This window comes from Numenius arquata, chromosome 3, assembly GCF_964106895.1.
Source record: "Numenius arquata chromosome 3, bNumArq3.hap1.1, whole genome shotgun sequence".
Classification (NCBI taxonomy): domain Eukaryota; kingdom Metazoa; phylum Chordata; class Aves; order Charadriiformes; family Scolopacidae; genus Numenius; species Numenius arquata.
Genome location: NC_133578.1, coordinates 70,629,559 through 70,651,377, shown reverse-complemented (window position 1 = coordinate 70,651,377; position 21,819 = coordinate 70,629,559).

The following is a 21,819-nucleotide window of genomic DNA, read 5'->3' as shown; positions in this document are numbered from 1 at the left end:
GTAATGTCAGAATCACTGAAGTGTAGAATTTTGTCTATCTCTTCTGAGAATCTCTTTTCCTTTCTTTAATATAAAACAAGAATCACCAATGCCTGGTGAGTATTTATCTGGAAAAAATATTTTCTTCTTAGAGTTTTGAGCTGTGGACTACCGTATGTGTTAAACTATTAGAGTGAAAACTGTAGCATCTAGAGACAAAATAGATATTCCCAAATGTTTTGAAGTAGGACCGAAACTCCTGCACTGGTACAATTTTCTAGCATTCTCAAGGGAAAGGCAGCTGTGGTAAATACTGCACTGAAAGCATCTGGACAGCTTCAGATCTGAAAAGTCTTTTTCCCTCCCAGATATTTTCTGCTGCTCAGCATTAGTTCTTCTCAACCCTCCCCCTTCTTTTGCCAATCACACACACATCAAAAAGATGAAAGCAGCAGGAAGAGAGGACAAAGGAGAGAACGGCAGAGAGAAAAGTGATGTTCTGAAAATAATTCAGAAGGCAATGAAATTAGGAGAGCTGTATTCACCAGTAATGATCACCATGGACACTTATCCTCTTAGCACCTTTTAATGTCAGTTTTGTCTTTATGTTGCTCAGGTCAGGACATCCTCCAGACTCATTTTCTACTAAGCCTTCTCTGCTTGGTACTGGATCCTTAGATCTCATTTTGTTCTTCTCAGCATTCACCTGGGATGTAAGCAGCTCACCATGTTATTGTACATTTGTTTTTACGGTGAAAACAGAACAGGCTTCTATTCCAAAAACCCCAGTTGTGGGAGCAGGCGGGTACTATTGATTAAGAGGAAACATCTTAAAAAGTATCAGGCTAAAGTGTCTTAAGGTGCCACCTCAAGAGACTCAAGGAGCATCTATTACCAGCTGAGGGATCTTTACTGAGCTGTGTAGAATGAGCCGCTGGACGTGATACATGTGGGCTCTCCCTGGCTACTCCCAACAGGGTCTTTCGTGTCAGATTCAGTAACAGCTTGATTGTCCTGCGAGTGGCAGTTACCACCGTGCTTTGCCTTTACTTAGTCCAGCTCCCATTGAAGTCAGTAGCAAACCTGTTCAACTGACTGCAGAAATTTGGTCAACATCGATGCACTCTGCAAAGTTCTTACCAGGGTCAGAGAAATCTTGTTGCTGGTTTCTCTAGTTCTTATCTTTGTTAGAAGTCTCAGCACTGAAGCTAAGAAAGATGTGAGGTAACCAACAGCCACTACATCTCGCTCACCTCTTAAACATGATTTCACTGTTTGAGAAAGCTTGGCACTGGGGTAAACAATAATAATATCTTCAGTAAATAAAGAAGGAATCAATCATAGTTTTCAGAGACAGCATTTTCTGTGAATAGTGAAGTGATTTAAATAGTATGGAGGAGAAAAAAGCCCACAAAACAAACAAAGAAAATGCTTCCAAATCAGTTAGTTAATACCTTTAGCAAATATTGTGCATTGTATTGCAGGTTTTTCGGGCTTATCCAAGTATGTAGGTTGCTGCAAGTGAATGAGCACCTGCTGCGCTGTTCACTGGCAACAATCAACTGTGGAACAATTAGTTCAAGAGAAGTCCCTGCCTCTCACAACCCTACTCTCTATTCCTGTCTCTCAGGCTGGATGACACATTGATCACACATTGGATATCATGGCCCTCAGGAATCCCAGATCCTGAAGGTAAGAGAGAGTCTGGAGAAAGGAAGACTTTCCCTTGGTTGAGGACAATCGGGTTAGAGATCATTCAGGCAAATGCGACACCTACAAATCCATGGGCTCTGATGGGAGGCACCCAAGAGTGCTGAGGGAGCTGGCAGATGTTATTGTTATGTTATATTGAAGCCTCTCTCCATCATATTTGAAAGGTCATGGAGAACAGGCGAGGTGCCTGAGGACTGGAGGAAAGCCAACATCACTTCAGTCTCCAAAAAGGGCAAGAAGGAGGACCCAGGAAACCACAGGCCAGTCAGGCTCACCTCCGTCCCTGGAAAGGTGATGGAACAGCTCATCTTAGATGTCATCTCTAAGGATGTAGAGGAAAAGAAGGTGATTGGGAGTTGTCAACATGGATTCAGCAGTGGACGTTGTCTGCCTTGACTTCAGCAAGGCTTTTGACACTGTCTCCCATAATATCCTTGGTAAGGATAGGTCGGTACGCCTAGGAAGTGTGGGTTAGATGAGTGGACAGTGAGGTGGACTGAGAACTGGCTCAGTGGCAGACCTCAGAGGGTTGTGATAAGGGGCACAAAATCTAGTTGGAGGCCTGTAACTAGTGGTGCTCCCCAGGGGTCGGTACTGGGTCCAGTCCTCATCAACATATTCATCAACGACCTGGATGAGGGGACAGTGTACCCTCAGGAAGTTTGCTGATGGTACAAAACTGGGAGGGGTGGCTGACACACCAGAAAGCTGTGCTGCCATACAGAGAGACCTGGGCAGGCTGGAGAGTTGGGCAGAGAGGAACCTGATGAAGTGCAACAAGGGCAAGTGTAGGGTCCTGCATCTAGGGAGTAGTAACCCCATATGCTGGTACAGGTTGGGGGCTGACCTGCTGGAGAGCATCTGTGCAGAGAGGGACCTGGGAGTCCTGGTGGACAACAAGTTGACGATGAGGCAGCAATGTGCCCTTGTGGCCAAGAAGGCCACAAACAGCACAAAAAAACAGGGCCAGCAGGTTGAGGGAGGTTCATCCTCCTCACCTACTCTGCCCTGGTGATGCCTTATCTGGAGTAATGTGTCCAGTTATGGGCGCCCCAGTTCATGAAGGACAGGGAACTACTGGAGAGAGTCCAGCAAAGGGCATTTTACAAAGATGATAAAGGGAATGGAGCATCCTTCTTATAAGGAAAGGCTGATAGACTTGGGTCTGTTTAGTCTGGAAAAGAGAAGTCTGAGAGGGAACCTCATCAATGCTTATCAATATCTAAAGGGCGGGTGTAAAGAGGATGGGGCCAGACTCTTTTCAGTGGTGCTCAGTGATAGGACAAGGAGCAACTGGCACAAACTGGAACACAGGAAATTCCATCTGAACATGAGGGAAAACTTCTTTACTTTGAGTGTTCCAGAGCCCTGGAACAGGCTGCCCAGAGAGGTTGTGGAGTCTCCGTTTTGGAGATATTCAAAACCTACCTGGATGCATTCCTGTCCAGATTGCTCTGGGCGACCCTTCTTTGTCAGGGCATTGGACTAGATGATCTCTGAACTTCCCTTCCAACCCCTACCATTCTGTGGCTCTGTGACTCTGATTCTGTGATGTTGTGACACAACCCTGTCATACTGATTGTGGAAGTGAGACCTTCCCTGTGCTGCCCAGTTCTTGCAGATAGAAATGAACAAAGTTGCCCTCCAGCACAGATTCTTGCTGCATATTCAACATGTCACATTTTTCAAGAAAATGTCAAGATTGGTGACCACTTGTAGTTAATTCCCATAAAATTTGGGAATTTGCCTGCTCCTTCAGAAAAAGAATATATGTTCTGCAGTGATTTTAAGAGTTTCTTGCTCTTCTTTCCTGCATTTACAGTGTGCTTAAGAAGGCTATGTATAAAATATTGGCGGCCAAGAAAGCTGTGGATCTTGATATTGGCTGTTTGCAAGATTAACAGAAACATGACACATGATTGAAGAGTGACAGCATTATCTGGAGCCAAGTCTTTTGTGTGCAAGCAGATCCTGCCCAGGATTTTATGTGCATATCAGCTAATACACTTGACTGGCCATGCTCCTTCTTTCACTCTCACAGCTGTCAAGGCAGTAAGCTGAGAAAACTGGAGACACTCTACATACAATGTAATGTGCCACTTTGCATATAACATGAATTTTTATGGTCTTATTTACGTAAATTCCCTGACATCAGGTCCTTCATTTCCTCACTCTTCCTCCCACTTTGTTTCTTCTGTAAGTTTCCACTCCCCTGAAAGCTTCTGTCATCATTAGGAAACATCAGTAGTCAGTCAGGAGTGTCCTAGGGTTGAAACCCTCTGCCTGGCCCAGGCTGGGCTTGAAATACAGGCACAAGCACAGCTGGCAGGGCTGCTCCTCCTCCCCGCTCAGTGCCAGCTCTTTACACCTTACTTAGTGTAAAGAGAGAGAACGAGACCCTGCAAAAGCATCAGTACGTCAAGCTAGCTATTTCACTACCCTGTTTTGAGCAGTAAGATATGAAGGCAGTACTGTTTCCGCGACACTTTTCAAAATATTTCAGTATTAAATACTAAGCTCTACAGATCAGATCCAAAGCCACTAAACAGCGTATAGTTGGAGAACGAGAAGGCCTTTTAAACGTCCTGGTCCATCATTTTTTCAATACAGACTTGTTCCCTGGATTTTGTCCAGTTTAGTCTTAATTGTCCCAGCTCTTTCCTTCAGAGGCTGTTCTCCTGCCAAAGACATTCAGGCAGATGGTGTTAGCAAGTCAGGGAAAAAGGGACATTTCCTGTTTTGCGTTCCTCCAAAGATACATTGGGGCACTTTCCTCATATTTGATTTTTCTGCTGCTAAAATTTGATATCTTTTAGTAAAAACATCCTCACATCTTAGCTCTCGCCTTACTCTCCCGTCAACTCCTGATCATACGTTGACTTGATGGCAATCAGAAAAGAGGTATTTTGAAATTATGAATTCTGCCACGGGATTGTGTTACATGTATTCCAATGTATATTGTGATGTACTATAATTCTTTATATGTATTATATTTTTATTATATTCTATCATATGTGTTATATTGTTACAAATTTATGTAATTGTACTATAGAGTATGTGTTATAATGTTATATCTATTACAGTATGCATTATAGTATGTGTTACGTAACAATGTAATACATGGATTTGTATATTATTTTAAATATAAGCACAGGCAAAAAACCTACAAATAACAGCAGGATATTGTTGGTTTTGCTTTTTTTTTTCCAAGACCTTAATTTTGACACATTTAAATCAATGGAAGTTTTGCCATATCCTCCAGCAAGACCAAATTAGTCCCAGGGCAGGGGAAACACTATATCCTTGTATCCTTGTATCCTTGTTCTAGGAAAGGCCACAAGTAGTGCTGCTCCACCTTAACCTCAGTGAAGTTCTTTTTCCTTGTACAAACCCACTTTTCCTCAGGGTATTTGCAGCCTGGGAACAAATTCACAGCAAACTGGTTTAAAATGGTATGTTAACATATACAGTGATAGAATCAACAAGCCTAGTGAAGGCTAAGGTTCTTGACCTGTAGCACCTATAGGAAAGCACCTAATGGCATTTGTGCCCCGAGCCCAAATATTAGCATGGATGTCTCTACTTCATGACGGTCAGGCACAAGCCATCTGTATGTCACTCAAAAGCCCCATATCCAAGTTCTTATAATATTTTCCTTTAGGCTGCTGAGGAAATTAAAAAAAAAAAAAAAAAAAAAAAGAAAAAGAAAAAGGAAAAAGAAAAACAACACTGGACTACTAGCTTTTCATACAGGTTTTTCCTGTTGAGACCTTGGGCAGGATCTGTCTGCACCTGACCGTGTATATAACATGCTCTCTCTCTGTATTTAGGCAGTTACATTACTATTCTGACCATCTGGTTACCTGTATTGCTCACTGAGGTAGTGTAAGAAACTGGAACTGTGGGTGTCGGAAAACTGTAAGTGAATCAGGCCATGCTCACCTATGGCCTTAGAATTTGCATAATACAAGAAGACCAACCCTGAGTGTGTGTGGTCAGTCAGTTCAAATTACAATGTCTCTTCTTAGCATTATTTATTACAGCCTTGTATATTTTGATATGTCACTTTTTAAAGGTGGAAATTGTAGCATTTTTACCAGCACATTTTGCACAATGCCCACACATTTACTTCTGGAACTATCTCCTGTGACATTTTTGGCTACTTACAATAGCAAATCAGACCCCGTCAAATAAAACCAAGCTACAGAACTTCCCATTTCATTTTGCATCATATTTTTTCACTGTATGCAATAAAAGTGGAGCATTGTAAATATAATGGAACATGTGGCTTTTTATGTGCATTGTGAAATCCATAAAATCCTATATTCTGAATAGAGAGATAATATTATAATTACTTGCATTTTTTCCCCTGAGTGCACTGTATAGGCATTAGCCCATACGATTTTCCTTATTTTTAAAAGACTTATTTCAGTTCCTTTCTAATATTAGCTATTCTTTGTTGTTTTCATTCTTTGCTTGACTTTTGTTAGGAGATAAACTAATTTGTGGAAAAGAAATGGAAGCATTTATGAAGCATGTATTCTCAAATTCATTGATATATTCAACATTGCTAATGCACTGTTTTTTTCCATGCCCAGCTGTAAAATCTAAGCCATGAGACCTAAGGTTTCTTTAGAAATAAAAAATAAAAAACAAAAAACCCCATCAGAGAAAGCCTTTTATATGAACAGCAAGCTCAAATCTTAATTACCTGTAGACATCCAGAGATAGTTTCAGACATTCACATGGGTGAAAAGGGGCTGTTCATGTCACCTTCCTGTAATTATTTGAAGACTGGAGTGGAAACCATCGACACAAAGCAAATGAAACCAGTCTTGAAGAGGGCACTGTTATAAAGAATCAGTGAAGTATGCACCACTAGGCTTTGACCTTCATGCAGCAGGAGGCAATGAAACAAAATTATTTGATTTAAGAGAGAGTTTTAAAAAGGGAATTAGATAATTTATGAATCACAGAGGGCCAGGATTGGAGCTAGCACTGCATGGGTGCGCAAGAAGATAAGAGAAGGTTGTAAGGAGCCTTCCCTCTCCTTGCCTCACTCTTGGTCCTTGGACTTAGTGGATGTGAAGGCTCAAGTAGAGATAAAGGACTGGAAACCCCAAGGAGTGTAGAAAAGGGTAACAGTCCTTTCATTTTCTGGGCTAGCTGACAGAGCAAGGTCAGTAGGGGGACACCACAGTGGATGGGAAAGAGAAGCATATCCCCTTTATATTAAATGCTCTAACAGAATGTTTTCAGACTCCTTGGACTCTCTAAATTCTTGCCCCACCTTAACCCAAACCTAGAATGTCTCCAGTGGCATATGTTCAATACTATATTTCAAACTAGGCTGCAGTCTTCTGAAGGTCTGTGAACGACAAAAGATAGCTAGGAAAAATAAACCTGCTTTCAGTAGGTTTAAATTTTCAGGATAGAGTTTGGATAATTTGAAGACTGGTGAATCAGTAAAGATTAACAACTAAACTCCTGCTCTAAGATTTAGGAGTTCAAAACCTGTAAGCTGCCTTTTTGTTTTATTCCCTAGCACCTATTCAGTTCTGCCTATGTCTCCTGAGAACAATGTTAAAGTCTATTTCAGATTTTCTTGCAGATCTCTGCTGGAAGTCAGCCTACAGACTACCAGTCTCTCCTTCCAAGGTTGTTCCATCAATTGTGAGCAAAGCAAGGATGGACTGGAAGTTTCTGGTTATAAGTCAGGAACAGAGATTTTCAAGATTGTTGCAGAAGAACTCCATGGTTCAAAGGTGTATTTGTGGATAGTTGCAGAGATACAGCAGAGTGGCATTGAGCTGGGATCTGAGCAGAGAGTGAGGGCTGAGTTGGGCATACATGGTCTTCAATCTTCTGATTATCAGGTTGGTCTTTAAGCTAGAGTTCACACTTGTTTACATGCCATGACGATGTACTTAAAACCTTTAGTAAACCCATGCTTTGTACAGGGAGAAAAAAGTCTTCATTAGTCCCAATACAAACAAGGAGTGAATAGCAATCAACACTTATTAACTCACCCCTAGGGGGATGAGTTAACCTACCAAAATGTCATCCTGATAGTGGAAATGCCACACCAAGCCTCACTCTGCTTATCATCAGTTGCTGATTTTTGTATGTTGAAAATTTGCAGTTAGAAAGGAACATGGCAGGGTAAAACCTTAGGAGGAAAATGTGTCAGCAGGTCACATTTAGATTAACCAAGAATGGGCATCTCAGCAGTGACCATATTTCAGATGGCATCCCTCTCTCCAAAAGCTCTGTGCCAATCTGTGGCTTTGCTTCCTCTCTTGACAATTCTAGATAGCTTGTGTTACACCCCCATAAGATGACAAACCTCATTATTTTAGTTGGCATTACATGCCATTTTAATGACCTTATGTTTGCCTTGCCTTTCAGACATTAGGAACAGTGTTTGACTCTGTGACTTCCCCTACAAATGTTCCACCAATTGACAAATTATTAGATTCTCTACCTGTATGGGATAGGTCAGGCCCTTAGCACCATGTGTAGTTATGTTTGCTTTGGTTATACCCGTTTTACTTTCACACTTGACATGGATATCCTGCTACTGAATTCTCCAGCAATTCTTTCTCCATCAGTTCCTAACTACAATAATAAACAACCCAGCACATTCAAAATGCTGCAGTCAGAGAGGAACATATAAATATTTCATCACGCACTGGCTCTTAGAGAAATGTGAACAAATTAAGGCTCTCATGTCTCGCTTGTGAGACCAGTATTTTATCTTCTCTCTATTAAAAAAGTAATAATCAGAGAAATGCTGTAAACTAACATGAGGTCTCCTGAGCAACATACTGCATGTCATTAGTCTGCTATTTATATCACACACACAGCCCCAGAAGTCATGGTATAAGGAAAGGGTGTGCAATAATTAGTGCCGGAAGAGTACTGAGTTCAACGTGCAAATGAAACAAGTACTAATCATCCAGATGGTGTCATCTCTCCAGAGTTTCACTCTGACTGAGGATTATTAATCTTTCCTTTTTCAAAATTTTTGTTCTTTTTAATGCAACCCACAGAAAAAAAAATGCAGAGGGTTAAAAAGCAACACAGTATCATTTATTACTGCTGTTAATTAGTTGTGTGATGATGATGATGGGAGATACAAGAGAACAAAGAGCAGGTCCCTATTGTACTGGAGTCTGTACAAATACAGAGAGATGGCCCCAGCTAAGCATCATGAAGGGGCTCACAGGCAAAGTGGCTTAGACAGAGAGCAAGGGATATCTGAAGTCCCTGCCATGATTGACATTTTGTGACATCCTTTTCATTTCCACCATCATTGTAACCCCTCCTCTGCCTGTTTCCACTTCCCACTCTTCTAACTTTTCTCTCTCTTCTGATTTCCTTCTCTGAAGTTCTGCTCCCAGCCTGTGACCTTGGATTTTTGCAAGCATCCTGATTGTTTTCCCTTCTCTGCTCTTTCAAAAGCTTTTTTTGAAAACAGCACTTTTCCAACCAATTCCTTCCTGCTTCACAGAATCCACAAGCCCATTAGCAATTTATAGCAGTGTATAAGTATATGATCAGAGTCATCTGTGAGGCTAAAATCTGCTTTTAGAAACCAATACTCTGCTTTTGCTGAAGTCAGAGAAGTAACATGGTTTTTAATGAGGGCAGATTCTGATGTATGTTCTTTTCTGCATTTTCAGACACTTTAAAGCCAGACTTAGCACCTCCTACAGTGATATACTACCATCAACAAAACAGGATAGAATTTCCTTTGCCCTAAATTCTGTGTAAACTTGAGGTTTATTTGTCCATTACTAAAACCGAAGATGCTATTAATATTCTTGTTGTTGTTACTATTACTGTTAATATTCCTATTAAGCATATTCTCCCTTTATTCTATATTTTATTGGCAGTTGTACTGATTTCTTCAATAGGGGCTACCTGATGCCATGTAAGGCCCAAAACTGAATTGCTCAATCAGAACTGACTCTGCTAACGGGTGTTAGTTTTACTATGAGACAACATTTAAAAAAAAAAAAAAAGGCTTTTGTTGTTGTTGCTGTTCTTGTTCATCCATTTAGAAGAAGATTTAAAAAACTGTGGGCCTGACTTCAGTCACTTATGATGACATTACCTTCATATAGCTCTACTCCATCAAGATAGACACTTACACTCATGCAAACAAGTGGATAATCAGCTGCATAAGAGTCGTATGTTGGTTGAAGAGGCCAGAATTTAACTTTCTGTCATGCAAAAGATTACCTGATGTTTAACAGAAAGGGCTAATGCCCTGGGCTATTAAGACGGGATACCACAGGGAACAGGGAAAAGAAGATAACTGTTGGCTGGATATTTCATTTCACCAGATGCTTTTGCCAAACCACTAGGCTCCTCAGTCTTTAGAGGCACTGGTTGTCAATACTTTATCTGTAAAATGAGAATACTTTACCAGCTGAGGTAGCAGTAGGAATTTCTGAGGAGGGTTCTGATAAATCTCTCTCTTCCCTGGACCTTAAGTGCTTTCATGTTTCAGTCGTCCTGAGGCTTCATCAGGCAACTACCTCCTATTAGGGACCCTACTGGCGGTGGCCTTGCTGTAGAGCCACAACCTTGAGACTGCAGCTGGTTATGTGCATATGCCAGTTGTTTCCTGGGAAAGAGAAGAGGTGTTATTTTTAAAACTTGAAACTTCCAGAAGAGTACTGGACCTCAATTCAAATACCCCTCCTAGTTTGGATGCTTTTCTGATATTGGGAGGAATTATTACACAGGGGCTTCAGAGTATATCTCTCCCCGTTAACTAGGCACTAAACAGGCACTCTACAGAACTCTAAAACACCGCTTTCCTTTGGGTATGATATACATGGGTCTGGGGAATGAAGAACCGCCCAAAACAGTTTACTGCTGCTGGTGCTCCTGACTAGCAGTGCAGTGAACTGTTCATCTTGTCAGCAAGCATAGGAGTACAAAAGGCCAGTGAGTTTACTGCCATCTGCCCGGAAGGACCGGTTTTCTGTGCCAAGCCTCGCTGCATCCATTAGGGACATTGCCTTTGGTCATGTGAGGGACTGAACAATTGCTGTTCACCAGGAAGGCTGTGGGAGCTGAAGGTTATTTGGAGGTGGAGTTGGGAAGGCTGACTTTTCATGTGAATGTGTGGCTTTTACATCCACTTACATGAAGAAAAGTCTTTCCTAGATCTCCAGAAACTGATTTGTTTTTTTGTTTTTCTGCGACAGAAAGAACCAGGAATTGAGTGATAGCCTGCAATGTGTGGGTCTGAGATGCCTGTCTCTGCTCCAGATGGTGTGTCAGAGGTCCTACCTACATGGGTATGGATCCAAATGCTGGGTATGGAGCACTTTTTTTTTCTTCTTTTGTGAAAAACATACCAGCGTTTCATCACAACATCTAATGGTGCCAGTATGACAGGTTGGGGAAATCAGGCTTTACCTCAATCTTGCCAGAACCTCAAAAAACAAGTGTTTTAGAGTACAAGGGGAAAAGTACTAACTACATCTCTATAATAGTTTATCTTCATTAAAAGCAGGGGTCAATGGAGCCTTTGAGATAACTTTTGGTAGTGGTAGCAGGAATAAGACAGGGCTACTCCTCACTTTTGCTGTAATGCAGAATTTTCTTCCCTTGCAGTTCTTGTTACTAATTTATGACTAGTCCATTCAGGCCTACAAATATCAGTTGTCTGTCTTTCCCACTCCAAGCTGGAATGCTCAGCTTGCACATTCACAGGAAGCACAAAGCTGGGTTTCCTCACCTTGGCATCTCAGATCCACTGTTTGTAAAATGGGTATGTTGCTTTTGTTCATCAGTGTGGGGATTCTAGGACTGGGAAACAAAAGATCCCCATTTGCCATTCTTTCCACCTGGTAATATAACCAGAGCAAAACATAGTACCTAAAATTCACAGTATCGTGGCTTTCAGGAGAATCATCCTCAGGTTTATGTATTCTGTCATCTCTGGAGGAGTCAGCAAAATGGGAGAGTTGTGCTATGTTTGGCCATTACCTCATTTCTTTTCTTTCTTTTCGACCATGTGCTGCCTTCAATCTCTTGGAGCTTCGTATGTCAAGAGCAGGAAGTAAGCGGGGCGTAGGATTTTCCTTTCAGCATTGTTCAGGCAATGACAGGATGCTGCACAGATGGAAGAAGCTTGTTTATACTGAATGCGCTGGAGTTATTGATAAAGGACAGCTTCATCCCTCTCTGAACAACACCCTCTGTCCTGGCATCTTGAATAGGTGCCATGAGCTCCACTCCAAGATAAGCCATAACCTGCAGGCAAACAACTTTCTGAAACACAACCATTTGAAAGGAAAGTGCTGGGTTTTCTTTCTTGGGTTTTTTTTCCCCCCTTTTTTATTTTATTTATTCTTTAAAACTATTTTTGGCTTCCCATGAACAACTGAGACAGCAGTGCTGTATCTTGCTGCTGCAGCCATATGTGAAAGATCTTAATAGGAGGTTCTATATTAACCACACTACGTCTATCAAAATTCATTTTTCTTAGAGATGTCCACACACAGAGGAATGTAAGATTCACTGTGGAACTCCACTCAGTGAGGACCTCCAGCCCTCTCAACCAGAAACCTCTTCTCAAGTCCAGGAAGGAGTCTATTGAGTAAAAGACCTCAGAACCCACCCTTCAATCTGTGTTCTGTTACCACTGTCTACCCTTATCTATGCCTTTATACAAAAACCTTATGAGAGACGCTTTTTTATTTCTGCACGTAGATTACAAAAAATACTGTGTTTTGATAGAATCAGGTTGAACACAGATTCCTCATAAAACAGACTCATTTCTTGAAAATGGCTTCTCAGTGCTCAAGAGCAGACAGAAAGGCAAGTGAAACAGAAGGGGTTACAGCAAAAGGCACAGAGAACAAAACAGAAAGCATCATCATGCTAATCTATAAAACCTGAATACTCCTTTATCTTATATACTACATGCAATGCTTATCCCTACATCAAAACAAGGGTGTAGTAGAACCAGGAGAAATACAAAAAGGGAAAAAAATCACTGAAGAGGTGGACCATCTTCTATATAGACAGATATTAAGCAGAAGATGTGTTTGCCTGGAAAAGAGAAAATGGGGGAGATTCAGTAACAGAATAAATAAGTTTTGAAAATCCTGGAGAAAGGAAATAGGTAATGATCATGCATTATTTCTCACAACCTAAGAATAAGGGGGAGTAGGGACACAAGTGAAATTATAAGGCAGGTATTTGGCAAACATCAAAAGGATTTATATTTTCATACAGTGCCCAAGGACATGGTAAAACTCATAGAAACACAATTTCAGAAATGCCAAAATGTGATTTGACAGATTCTTGGAAATAAAGTCCATCAACAGCTATTAAACATAAATATACAGATCCAGTGCTCAGACAGAGAAGTACCTGAAATCTCATTCCTGGGATTTAGGAAGGTGTATCAGGAGAGATGTCACCCTTGCCTTTTTTTGTCTTCTTTCCTTCACCAGTTGTCAGGAACAGGTTACTGCTCTAACAGGCCATAGTCTGACTAAGAAGAGTCTTTCTTTGGTGCACAGTGCACCGTAATCACCTCAGTGATTAAGTTGGTATCACTATATTAATGACATTGAAATGTAATACTTGGTATTACTTGCTTTCACAGAAGAAATGTTAAAGAAACAGAAATTCAAGAGAGGATGTTTTCCACCCACATCTTTCCACGATAGCTACTTGAGTTACTTCATCTTGATCAGGAAATAGCTGCACAGCCTGGTGTCAAGGAAACACAGAGAAACAGTTATAAGATAAAGCTTTATTTCCTAGAAATCCAAGTCCAAACTCTCTCAGTCTTTGCCGGACTTCTGCTGTGCAGATATATGTACTCCTGCTGACTTGTGTCAGGGTTTTGCAATATGCAGGAGTCCTTCCTTGGCTCTCTCTACTTTGTCTATGACTGTGTTCAGCTTGTTACTGAAGCAAAGGCATGGACAGAGATGGTTTTTTAAAGCTCCCTACAAGCCACCCTCACCACGTGAGTAATATATAACAAGAATAGGAATGACTATGGTTTCACCCCGGTCCTTACACTGAGAAGATGCATAGTTATACAGAACTAGAAGACCTGGAGGTGAGTTTCCCACAATATCTGCAAACCATATGACAGGCAGATGCGCTTGCTCTGAGTGGCAATGTCCAAGCTAACAAGCCCTGCTGAGGAGGCCCGTAATAGTTATTCTGTCTCACTCTAGCACAAGTTGAAGAGCTGACTGGCTCCCATAACAAAATCATTCTTAGCCTTTTGCCTTCCTTTCTGCTGCCAACATGTAAAAAGGTTCAAAAATAAGACTCGAACCATGACAGTGAGATCAATCAGCCTTCCTCACACGGAGACAGGTGGAGAAGAGGTGCAGGAAAGGGAACAGAAGCTTAGAGGCCTTGGTCAGACATGCTGCTGACACTGACCACATGATCTAATAAGCAGATTATTCTTCAGTACACTCTGTTCCTTGGCCATGGGGCCTCTCAGACCCTCCATGCTACAGACAAGTATTTAACCTTCTGGGCATTTTTTATGCCTTGCTTGGTGAGGCTAGTGCCTCAGCAGGGGGGACAAGGAGGCATGGAGGTCAAGTGGCCCACAGAGTGCTGCACTTAACAAACCATTAGCAGACGTGGTGAAGAGATGTATTCGTGCCATCTTACGTGTATCCTTCCTCCTGTACAGATCCAGAATGTGCAGAAGTCAATAATATACTGAAATAGATGGAAGTCGTTCCGCCTATTCCCTGTGCTATGGATCTGGCGCTCTGGAGATTTCAATTTCAGCAATTAACATAAGATGAAAAAACAGTTGTGGTGGTAATAAAGGAAATAAAAAGTCATTTTTGCTTTGCCATTCTCTTTGCCATCCTCTTCTCTTGCTGAACAGATTTTTACTACTCCTTGCCTATTTCTGTTCCAACTGCTGGCATCTCTGCAGAACTTCTGCTTTGAATTATTTTTGGGCATAAACACAGGAAGCTGAAGCACCTCAGTGAAATGAAGACGGAAAAAAAAAAAAAAAAAAAAACAGCCATTAGGGGGTTTAGCAAAAGCAATGATCTTGTCAAATTTTCACTTCTGTCCAGAAGGATCATGAGATGTCAAAAACTCTGTGGAATCCCTTACTGGTGTCACTTGTGCATCTCATGGGTAGTATGGAGGCCTCAGTCAGTGCTAATTTATGCTGGAATGGTAGGAACATAGGATAATTCAGAAAAGGAAGCTACAGAGGTCATCTAGTTCAACTTATACAAAGGTCAACTATGTGGTCATAGCTCAAATTTTTCAGATTTTTTTTTTCAAGATATTTAGGTCTTGAAAGGAAAATCAAAACTTTAAAAGGTGCCTACATACCTTTGAGTTCTCTGTGAGTCTATTCAATTAGAGGTTAGATCGTGAGATTTTCTGCAATAGCAGACTTGAGAGAATGACTCAGAACTCTTCCAGCTCTAGTCCCTGTGACTCACAATAAGGAAACAACTGACAACTAGTCTTGAACCTGCATCTTGAATAAACCTGGGGAAGAAATCCGCTGTGCCTAAATAATTATTGTCACCTGGGTCACTCCTATTCCCTTCATTTCCTTTTTTCTCCCATGTCAGAATGATAAAATAGACATCTTAATTACATGGTGTGAATTTCACCCTCAGAAAGACCTGACCCTGACAGGTTTGTTCATAATCCACAATGATTCTTCTCATGCAAACATGGGAACTAACATTGACTGTTTATCAGAAGACTACAATATGGAGCTGAGGGTTGCCTTAAGATGAGAGGGATGAGAAAAATCCCAAGACTATTTCCTTAAATATACCAAAGAAATTAAATGTTTGCACATGGGAAAAATACAGCAAAACATTTACGTGGCCTTAATTGTTTTAAAGAATCCCAGGAGTATACAACCTAAAACTTGTTATGTATAGAGAGGGAATAGAATTATTTTTTCTACTCCCAACTATTCCTCTAAGTTGAGGTACCAGAGCTCAGGTACTTGGCTAGGTCATGGTATCTTTCAGTAATTAGATAGATACACTTATCTCATATTGCATGCAATTTTGTATGAAGTACATGAATACAGATAATAAAACAACTACTTCCAACTGGAAAAAAAAATCTTCCTCTCCAGTAAAAGACTGTATATACTTTATGATTTCTTAAGGCAAAAGAAATTCTCCTAGCTTTTGTGAGAGGTGTGGGGCCCTGGGGCCTAGTTCAATGGGAGAGTGTTTAAAAGACTGGTACTCTATATGGAAAAGAGAGATCAATGACAGCAAACTCAGTGTTTTCTGAACAGCTGCTGTTTGCTGCCTCCAAATTACTCAATGCATGTAGAATTCATAGATGTTGAATTCCCTTTTGGATGTAGGTTTAGCCTCTGCTGCAGAGACAGCTAAGCAAGATAGAGTACTTATATTTAGTTCAGGAAATGGAAGACAAAGAATGGTCTTGCAGGAGAAGCAAAGACAAATCTCAATCACTAATAGAGGAAACAAAGGCAGTCTTATAACATGAGGGCATGAAGGGATAGAATTTATACTTATATATTATAATGTTAAATATGTTCCTAAAGCAATGTACTTCTTCTATCCATATTTGGAGGCACATAAAGTTCACAAGTGTGGCTATTTTCAGTCCCAAATATCTCATGACCCTGCAAGTTCTATCTCTATCTTCTTTTGTTGCGTAGTGTGTTAAGCAGTTCAACATTTGATTAACAAACAAACTTCACTGGGACTCAGGAATTAAGCATTTCTGCCCTCATTTTTCTCCTCTGGGAGCTTCTCATGAAGTGGTCTCAGAGCACAACCAACATATCAGGTAAGAGCAACACTTTAAAAAAAAAAATACAGCTTGAGGAAATACCACACTGTTGTAAAATCTCCTAATGGTCACATAGATGCCTGGTCCTTGGGAGACTTGGTTTCAATTCTTTCATCAAGAGGAGGAGCCTCAAAGCTATGTCCTCCTGGCAAATGCCCCATCTCCCAGGAACAGGGTATTCTGGGTAGAAAGGCAATTAAATTCTGCTACTGTACAGCAAAAACTAAAATAAAATTGTTAAGTTTTTTTTAGCTAAGAAAATAACATTAATGGGAATAGGATTGTGCAGCCCAATAGTTAGGAAAGGGAGAGAAGTAGCATTTCCTCCTTTCCCCTTCTTCTGAAAAGGGAATAAAGTTGGAATTTAATCTATTCTGTAGTAGTAAAGAATATTGACCAAGACCTGTTGTCTGGCTACAAAATCATGGTGTAAATGCATGGATTAATACTTCTTACTCAAGAACAGGATGGACTCACCTGTGTTGCCTACTGAAAACAATCACTGGCTTATGCTATTCCCCGTGCCTTGTCCTGGCATCGTCCAAAAGACTTTTAGATGTACCTGTCAAAGCTATTCTAGAGAGAGCAACAGTAGTTAAACATTATGGATAAATACCTGCTTGCACTTGAGAGCATTCCTTGGCCCTGTGTAGTTTACCTTTCGTTGCCAAAAGAAGCTGACATTCAGAGCGTCTTGTTCCCCAAGCAAGAGACACCAAAATTTATAAAGCCTGAGAAAGTCCATCACCATTTTTAGGTCACAATATGGGTAAGCCAAGCCTTTCTGGAACATTTGTGTGGTGGGACTTCTTTTATTGGAGAGAGAATTTGGGTATGGAGGCACGGGCATTAAACCTCACTCACAATTCTAGCAGTGGCTAGGAAAGAGAACTGTGAGTCAAAAAGAAGGTTCCTTCTTGAAGTTTATTATTTTATTTAGCTCTGTAGCTTTTTCAGCATTAAATCTCATTTGGCAGGGAGAAGTGCCTTCTCACAGATGTACATTTTATAATAGGCATTTCAAAGATGAAAGGAGTAAAAGAAAGCATTTCTGTCTTAAGTACACTCATCTCTCAAATGACCAGTCAGCATATGTAGACAGAATATTCAGTTACTGTAATTTAGTACACTACAGAACATACAGTACTGAGAAGCAGAAGTCAATAAGAATATTTAATAAACAGGAGCAGAACAGGAAGACTACACTGAATTATCACCAGCTTGTTATCCTTACGGGTCCTATTCTATCAAATTTACTCTCCTTAAAAACTAATTTTCCTTTATTTCAGTTAGGCACTCAACCTTCTCCACCATTCACAACAATTGCCTCTTCAGAAAATAGACAGGGGAAATATAGAAAAACATAGTCAGGCTGAGGAGGAATAAGGTACCCGAAGCAAAGACTGCAATTGCAGAAGTGGAGACAGAGCCACTCAGGTTTAGATCAGGGGCTGCTGCTGCTGGAATCTTTCTGGGGCCTGCATCATCCTGTATTTTGCACAATTTACTGACTGCTTTGTAGCAAAGCAGGTCTACCTCCTCACTTCCCTTTTTACTTTTTTTTTTTTTGCTAGAATTGGCCTTTCCCCATGCAGTATATTGTTAGCCTTTAAGCATACTGTTACTGTGCTAATTGCTTAATGTTGAGAAGGACCAGGAAAGACAATTTAAAAATAAAAATAAAAAAATTATCCACCCCAAAATAAAGGGTAAGATTTTGGGTCCATCCTGTTATCTCAGTGCCACAATGTCAGCCTTACTCAATTTCTTGGCTACCATGTTCTCCCCAGGGAGTTAATGTTCATAACAAATGAGGACAAAGGAACTTGCTAATAATTGCAGTGGGGATTTCCTATCTCAATGACAGCATGGGAGGTCATGGAACAGACCTCAGGACCCATCTGTTAAGTTTGGGCTAGAAAAGTAGACAGAAGTCTTGTGAATTCAACAGCTCTTCATCTCTTGAATGCCTGACTTGCTTCCCCAGTGGAATTGCTCACCTCGGCCTTTGGAGGGCTGGTCAGACATCTACATTGCAAAATATGGCCCTGTAGGGTTGAAACACCAGACAGAAACATCAGAACAACATTCCTTTGCTCACCTAAAGACCCAGCCAGTAAGGTCATTTCTTCTGTTGCTCTGGAGTGTGGAGTAGATTTTACCACTGACATGTGCTTACCCTCCACAGCACAATATATATATTCAGGAAAAAAAATGTTTTATGAAAAAGTAAGTCAGCCACATGATGAAAGCTAACTGCTTAAAAATGTATAGATCTAACTCAGTCACACGTTTGCACCCACACTGAGGAACTGCAGGAATAAACTGCATAATTTTTTACTGACAACTGTCACTGAATTAACTTGAATTGCTATAAAGCCAGAGGCTGGGCACATGTTTTAAGGTATTTTCTTATAGGTTCATAGAGACTGGGTTCCCCCTCAAAGCTGACTCCTAGTCACCCTGGAGAAAAAAAAGAACCTGGCTGTGAAACAGGAGGGTCATATTTGATTGCTGTGCACTGGGTAGACACTGGTAAATCCAAATTGTGCTGTCCCAAGGAGTCCTGTAAGGACAGCCATCCCACTCACAGCACAGAGGTGCTCCTGAGCAGTCTCTGAGTGTATCCGTGCAACTGGGCTGCTACCTTTGTGGAAACAAATACTTGGATTTCTGAGTGCCTTCTAATTAGGAGATGTGGCCATTAGAGTTCAGTGTCTAGGTTTTCTGCCTAATGGACAAGTCAGAGTTTTTTATGTTTAGACAAATACACAAAATGGTGCATTTTGGAGGTTGCGGTCTAACTCTCACTATCCATTTGCCCCCTGGAGCAGGGAGAAATCCCAGGACTCAGTGGTGAAGAAAGAAAAGACAGCTCTCCATTCTGCATTAGCTGACATTACCTGAAACCTCCTGACCGGAGAGCAGAGAACTGGCAACCAGGGCATTTTGCAAAGTGAGTTTGAGGACATTATATACCCTGGGCTAAATGTGACCAGAAGACTCTTCTGCATCATGAGACTTCATGTTGCATAGGAGGAGGGATTTTGGTCATTCAGAAATAGGTTTTAAAAAGATCTAGCGCCTTCTGCCTGCAGCAGATCAAGAAGTAGGTCCACAGGCTCAAGAAGAACAGGCATGAGCCTCCAAAAAAGACGTCCTGGGGCCATCCTGAGTTTCTAGAAGTACATTCAGTGCCCAAGGAGAAATGTAAAATCCTTTGCTAGATAGACACAGCTTATCCATTTGCCTTTGTTTGTAGGAGAGATGAGGACTGAGATGAAAAATGTGCGTGATAAGAAAATCCCTACGTTCCCCTGACTCAATTCAGCTCCTTGTGCCGGGCTACTTTTGCACAGTAAATGTGTTTTCTTATTGGTTTTCTTCCCCCATACTCTACCTTCTTGGTCTCTTTCTTCTTTTTTTCTTTGCCTTTTTTATGGCACACAGCATTTCCCGTTACTTTTCCCTGAGTTCTCACAGAGGTTTTTCTAACCTGTTGCCCTGACTGACCTGAGCTGGAAAGTGAGCTTTGTTGTAACTTCAGGACACTGATCACTAATGGAGAAGTGAGAGAATCTAGCTCACTCCAAAGTGCACTTTCACCCCAAGAGTAAACTTGTCACATTATTTTTCTTTCTCCAACCTCTGCCTTTTTATTAACTCTGGTCAAAACCCCAACCATGCACAAGCCAGCCCATGCGCATGTCTAATGTGGAGTTGTACCTTCTCACATCCAAGATGATTTTGAACTGCAGATTTGTTGTAAGTGGAACACTCATCTTTTGCAGTTGGAGGCTTTGTTTGACACCAGTGAAGTCAGCTTCAGAAAAAAAGTCAGCTTTATGGATCTGAAGTGCATCCTTGCATTATGATGATCAGCAGCACTGAGCATTTGCTCAATGGTTTGTTGTGGAAATCTGTGCTCCAATGCTCACATGGTAGGGGGAGACAACAGCATTTAAATAAATCCAGACGTAATAGCATGAGACAGTTATTGGTTAAATAGCATCTGCTCTCAATACATAACCCTTATTACAGCTAATAGGAAATACACACGCACACACGATTATGAGGAAGATACATCATGCAAGGACCAACAGGTTTCATCTGCTGTTGTCAGGGCTGAAGCTTTCCAAATTTAGCTGTAATAAGGCAGAGCTCTCCATGGAGGACAAAGCAACCTAACTCTTTGTGTCTCAGCTTTTTCTTGTTAGAGGATGAGCACAGGGATGCTCGGGCTGTGTTCAGTGCCCTCAGGACCATTTACTGGACCAAACAAATCAATAAATGACAAATTAGTCTGTTACTAGCTTGTGTCCATTTACTGCCAGTGGGATGAATGGAAAAAATTCCATAAGTTTCAGCAGGACTAGGATTTGGTGTGTAAGAAAATCATTTAATAAGCAAAAGAGAGATTGTTTTACAAGTGGGAGAAATCTACTTTTAAAGGTCTAACGTGTTTCCAGTCTGAGATGTCTGCTGCCTCCTCACCTCTGCAGAAGAGTGACTAAGCCTATGCTCAACAGACGTACAAATATGTTGGGAGGTTTCTTTGTATGTTAATATTATGTTGAGAATGAGGAAAATCTTGCATGCATTTGAAACCCCCTTCACTGGCATAGAATTTATAGGCAGCAAAGTTGCATGTCTCTGCTAGTTGAGGTTTGAATCTTTCTTTTCTCTTTTTTTTTTCTTTTTCTTTTTTTTTTTTTTTTTTTTTTCTGGGTAAATCTTTAGAATTTGGGGTTTGTTCTAGACGAAAATATATTTTTTGTTAGAGGAGGGTTGTGCTGTCATATTCCAGACAACAATGAAACACCTTGAGCGGCTTGTGAAAAGGCAAGTTAAATAGTGCTCTGCCTCTGAGAAGAACGACTAACTTTGCTTTGAAAGGCTGACCTAAATTGAAGAATGCAAAAAAAGGAGAGAAATATAGATCAGTGAATATTCAGAAACCTGAATAGTTGTTTATACTGTGATAAAAGTATCAAAATAATGACTTTGATAATATGTACTTTTTTTTTCTCATATCATGTTGTTTAGGAGCCAGAGAGAGGCTGTAATTCTGTGGCCTTACTTACTAAAAGCTCTCGAACTTTGTTTTAAAGTGCAATGCAGGGGAACTAATTTCTGTGAAAAGTCTATCATCAGAGAACGAGGATTACAGCACATTTTATCTATTCTGATATAATCAGACTAAGTTTTTAGCCCCCTTTCCTAACCCCACAAGGCTTTATTAAAAACTTTTCCAGAGTCAGCATAAACTTTACTGCACTGAAGCTA